Source organism: Sus scrofa, chromosome 5 (genome assembly GCF_054392235.1).
Source record: "Sus scrofa isolate SSC_HxYL_T2T_F1_AM1 chromosome 5, Sscrofa_HxYL_maternal_Yorkshire_Landrace_v2.0, whole genome shotgun sequence".
In the NCBI taxonomy this organism is placed as follows: domain Eukaryota; kingdom Metazoa; phylum Chordata; class Mammalia; order Artiodactyla; family Suidae; genus Sus; species Sus scrofa.
Window position 1 is genome coordinate 68,922,934 of NC_139387.1, and position 5,953 is coordinate 68,928,886.

The 5,953-nt window shown below is 40.7% G+C and overlaps 1 pseudogene; it reads left to right on the forward strand.

Moving 5' to 3' along the window:
• The first annotated feature begins 17 nt into the window (after window positions 1-17).
• LOC100624127 (polynucleotide 5'-hydroxyl-kinase NOL9 pseudogene) lies at window positions 18-1,169 on the forward strand (annotated as a pseudogene).
• The last annotated feature ends 4,784 nt before the right edge of the window (window positions 1,170-5,953 follow it).

Sequence of the window (5,953 nt, forward strand, 5' to 3'; positions counted from 1 at the left end):
GATTCTAACAACTGATTAACCAGTTGTTAAATAGTATAGCTGGCGTTGACAATTTGTAATGTGATCTGAGACAGGCAGAATTTATTGTTCCAGGTTGCATTGCCTAACTTACTATTACAGAACCAGTTCCAGAACCACCGTTCACCCACCAGAGGACACCACGGAAAATGAGGTATTGTGAGAAACCTTCTTGTAAACACAACTTTGAGAATTGTGTTGCGATAATAAAGTATGTGTTTAGCTCCTACAAGAGGGAGTCCCCTCTTCTCATCAACACCATGGGCTTGAGAGCAAGCTCTCTTAGTTCTCATTAACCTGATCAGACTGCTGTTCCCCAGTCACATTGTTCAGTTCAGCCCTGGCTCAAGTAAATACATGCCAAACCTCATCTTTGACTATGTGGACAACGCGAACAGATTTTACACAAAATCAAGTCCAATATCAGAAACAGACATTTCCATCTGGCAGAGTTTGCAGAGAATTTGGAATTTGCTGACCAAAAAAAAGGGGGAGGGGGGAACGTCCAGTTGTGTTTGCTGGATACAAATTGATGTCGGTTAAGGGTTTGTGTCCAGAAAAACTCCAAAAAACAGAGAATCACGTGACAAAATTCTTCATGATTTGGTAGTGTTAGGTTACCTTGGCCAGCTGCAGCTCCCAGTGCAAAACTGCTTTATCCCTTACATGGTCTGACCACCCCTTCCCCCATTAGATCACTTTAAATGCCGTTGAGCTGATATGGCTCCTACTCATATATTATACCCTATGTTATATGCCGTGAATGCCAGCTGGGCTGGACTTTGCAAGACCCTGGACGACGTCAGAGGATATGCAAATAGGTCCATCCTGCTTGCCCAGACTTCTGTCTGTGACTGTTTGAGGTTTGGAATCTGTAAAGGGATTGACATGGAGAACAGTCTTTACCACATCCTTACTCCTGTGCCTCTGGGGGAGCTAAGACAACAGAATTGTCTGCTAGTTGTAGCCATTTCCGTTCCATAGCATGTTCTCAAGAATCAGCATGGGCCCAAAGGAATGATACTTTAAATCACAACTGATTATGATTTTAAATCTCCTGGAGCATCGAGAAAATTGGAGCATGAGAAATTGAAGAAACACATAACAAGACAGTACACCCCAAATCTAAATTCGATCAAAAAACAAACTGATACTGATGTTCTTAGCTAGGGAAGGGACTTTTCCACCAGAAAGCTTGACTCTGTCTCCCGCCTGGCATCAACAAACGGATGAGCTTCTGTGGCCATGCATGGTGTGCTTAGGGAGCAAAGAGTATTTCCTGCAAAACTTGTCGGTATGTTTACAGTACATTTAAGTCTTTATTAAATAGATGTGACCTGGGAGGTTTGGGATAGGCTTCTAGTCTACATTTTAAAGGGATAAAGCAGCAGGGGAAATTTTGTGCACCACTGAAACAGAAAGAACTTAGTAGATTCCTCAAAAAGGTTTTCAAGGAAAAACTTGGTTGTTGAAATCTGGGATAATAATCGTGAAACTGTAGCCAGAGAAATGGACCAGCAAGGAGGCGGGCTGGCCAGCGTGGCCCTCCCCACAGTGGGTGTTTCTATCCCTGCTCATTTGATGCCATCCAAGTTCCTCCATGCACAGGAGTCCAGGGTTAAGGTTATATTTGATCTGTTCAATTTAATTGAGTTTTCATAGATAAAAGTTTGACACAAGATCCCTTCTTCTTTTTTTAACCTGATGGTTTTATGACAAAAAAAAAAAAAAAAAAAAAAAAAAAAAACCTCTAAAATCCAGGAAGTCTATCCTGGGGCATCTTTGACACTAGACTTGTCCTAATTGACTCCTCATCTGAGACTGAAAACACACAGGCGGAGCCAGAAACTGGGCTGTTTGGAAGAAGGACTGGCGGAGTGGCTCATGCTCTTGGCTTTGACTTCTGGACCTGAACTCTGTGCCAGTGATGATGCTGTCCTCCCAGAGGCTTTGGGAAAAATCAATGGAAATCCCTTCCTCTTCTCGCCAGTGGCCAGGATTCTCTGACCTCCAAGGTTGGAAATTGTTTCAGTAAACAATCAATACAAACCAGGTCAGGTCACATCATCTCTGCATTTAGGATGGCGAGATACTTACTGAGGCAGCATTTCAAACTGGTGTTATGGATGCCAGCTTCCCAGGAGAACTTGTTGAAGGGCCACTATCAGGATGTGTGGATTTTAACATCTGTGTTCATTTAAATTGTTGATTATCGTTGTCTTAAGTACTCAGATGGCCTCTGCTCATCTCGTAGACCCACAGATTTAAGGAGTCCTTGTCACCCTCCAGAATTAGTTTTTTGAAAAGTGTATCTATATATAATTGTGATTTGGTATGCACCAATATCTATATAAAACACATTTTAAAAGCTTTTCCTTAAGGGTCAAGCATTTTACTTTATTCCCTTTTTCCTTTGAATTAATATTTCTATCCCACTTTCCAATAAAAATTTGTACCAATATATTTATTTTCTTTTTTGCCACCCCTTGACATATGGAGTTCCTGGGCCAGGAAACAGATCTGAGCCACAATTGCAGCAGTGCTGGATCCTTTAACCCACTGTAGGGGGCTGGGAGCAGCAGAGATCCCTGGATCCCAATGCACTACACTGGGAACTCTTATCAATATTTTATTTTAACTGTACTTCTTAAAAATTGTTCAAGCAGACTATTTGTTGGAAAAGAACATATAAGGAAATTGGCTATCTTAAAATTTGTCCCTTAAACTTATCCTTGTCCCCTAACCATCAGGAATATACATACTTGTTTGAATACCTAATGTTATGACATTTTAAAAAATATAATTACATTATTAAACTGAAAATCTATTATATAAATCTATTTATAAATATTTAGCATGTTTCATATTATAAATATAAATCTATTATGAGGTTTTAAAAACAAAGCTTATATATTCTTTTTTTTTTGGTCTTTTTGCTATTTCTTTGGGCCGCTCCCGTGGCATATGGAGGTTCCCAGGCTAGGGGTCGAATCGGAGCTGTAGTCACTGGCCTACGCCAGAGCCACAGCAATGCGGGATCCAAGCCGCGTCTGCAACCTACACCACAGCTCACGGCAACGCCGGATCGTTAACCCACTGAGCAAGGGCAGGGACCGAACCCGCCACCTCATGGTTTCTAGTCAGATTCGTTAACCACTGCACCACAACGGGAACTCCCAAAGCTTATATATTCTTTATCTTGGTTGTATTATAAATCATCCTTAATCTTCCCCCATTTCTGGAAAACTACACCCCCATAATTGGTAAACTATTTGAGATACATGACTCTGTATCTTTTACTTTAAAACATTAAAGACTTATGACAACATAAAAAAGAAAACATTTATTTATTTATTTATTTATTTATTTATTCTTAGGGCTGCACTTATGGCATTTGGGAGTTCCATGCTAGGGGTCGACCCGGAGCTGCAGCTCTGGGCCTACACCACAGCCACAGCAAGGCCAGACCCAAGCCACATCTGTGACCTATACCACAGCTCACAGGAACTCTGGGTCCTTAACCCACTGAGCTAGGCCAGGGAAGGTACCCTTTTCCTCATAGATACTAGAAGGGTCCATTACCAACGAGTTACAACGGGATCTGCGAGAACTTTATTTTTTAAAACATGTACAGTTGATTTACAATGTTGTCTTGGTATTGGGTGTGCAGCAAGGTGATTCAGTTATTCACATACATATATCCATTATTTTTCAGATTCTTTTCCCATATAGGTTATTAAAGAGTATTGAGTAGAGTTAGTTCCCTGTGCCATGTGGTAGGTTGTTGCTGGTTATCTATTTCACACATAGTAGTGTGTATAGGTTAATCTCACACTCCTAATTTATCCCTCCCCACTATGTTTCCCTTTGGTAATAATAAATTTGATTTTGCAGAATTGGTTTTGATATGCTAGAGACCATTTAAGGTCTTGCTTCTTAGTTGCCCCTTACTTATATATCTAACTTTAACTTCTATGCTTTGTTTTTAATCTAGGCCTTGCAAAGAATATTAACAGACAATCACCATCACCTTTTTGCCTCCCTCCCCAGTTCCTGTATCTTTACAATAGTTCTCACTATAGGTCTTTAGTAGCAAGTATCCGGAAGACTGCATGCGCTGCCCTGCCACTTGCATTTTCATTAAAACCAGGCTAGTCTTTAGCGTGTTTCCTGTTGATCTTCAAATTGCCTTTTCTTCAATCCCCACGTGTAAAGAAAGCAAACGTTGCCACTAGAGGGAGCTGTCAGCGTTTGAGCAACTGTCCAAACCCGGGCAGGGGTTGCAGTGGAGGGCGGCGGACTCGGAGATGTTGGAGGCGGGGCTCTGTGGTCGGCTTAGGGTGCGCCGGAAGCCTGTCAGTGGTGCCTTCACTTTGGGCGCCCATCAGACTTCGGGACTCTCAGCGTTGATGGTCTGGGCCTCCTGCATTTCCCCAGCCTGTGATGGTTCAGAGTGGCTGAGAGTTCTATGTTGGAGACACTAACAAAACTCTTCAGTCGTTTCTATGGGTGATTTTCAAAGCAGTACATGCTTATTTTAAGAGAATTAAAAGAATATATGACTTAGAACATGAAAAAAAATCCTCTAAGTCTTACCTTTAAACAAATCAGACACTTTCCATTTATTTCTGCACGTTATTTGTGCAATTATTCTCTGAGTCCCTTCTGTACCTACATGGATCTCGGCTTATTAAGAATCTTCCTCAATGATTTAGGCAGTCAGGTAGAGTAAAAACTAAGGTTGATCTCCAGACCATTCAGTAACTATGAATTCTTATATCCTTGTACTTACCATATGAAGATTGAGTTATCTGTGTAAGTATCAGGGATTTTTTTTCTTCATCTTTGGATTTACATCTTCTAGTAGAATGCCTGACAAATGCAGCTTTAACAAATATGTGTTGAACAAACAAATACATGAATGGCACTGATAAAATCCGGTTCATTCAAAGTAGTTTGATCATGTATACACACATATGATCGGAGGCAAGAAATGGAAGAGATGAGAGAAGTTTTCACCTATTTGGAACTAACGAAAATAAATATTTTTATGATTTCTATTATGTATTTAAATAATTCATATGATTTTTGAGATCGTATTGAGCACGTAAAATATTGCAGAGACATTATCTCCTTCAACCATTCAAACCACTCTCCGAGGGCTGTTATCTCCATTTTATAGATGAGGAAATGGAGGGGCACAGAGAACAAGTTAGTCAATGCTCTCCGAGGGCTGTTAGCCCCACCCAGATGAGGAAACTTGAGTGGCAGAGAGAACAAGTTAATCCACGTAGCTTTAGCACTAGAATCTGCATCCGTGAGGCCTGATGCAGAGCCTGGACTCTTCAAACTATAGCTACATCGTTTCTTAAAAAAAGTTTTCCCAAAGATCCTCTATACCTCTATACCACATAAATGTCTTTATTTAATTTTCCTTTATCTTACGAGAAACTTTACCAATGACTTTTTTTTTTGTCTTTTTAGGGCCACACCTGCGGCATATGGAAGTTCCTAGGCTAGGGGTCAAATTGGAGCTGCAGCTGCCAGGCTACAAAACAGCTCACAGCAACACCAGATCAAGCCACATCTATGACCTATACCACAGCACACAGCAATGCTGGATGTTTAACCCACTGAGTAGGGCCGGGGACCGAACCCAAATTGTCATGGTACTAGTTGGGTTGTGACCCACTGAACTATAGTGGGAACTCCTCAACCTAATTTTTTAATATCAGGATAGCAACTATACATCATGTTTGGCTTTTGTAATATGATCATATGCTGTATCATTTTTGCAAAAAAAAAAAAAAAAAGAATACCTTTCCAAGTTTACTTTTTTCTTTTTTTTTTTCCTTTGTGTCCTTTTGCCTTTTCTAGGTCTGCACCTGCGGCATATGGAGGTTCCCAAGCTAGGGATCTATTCAGAGCCGTAGCT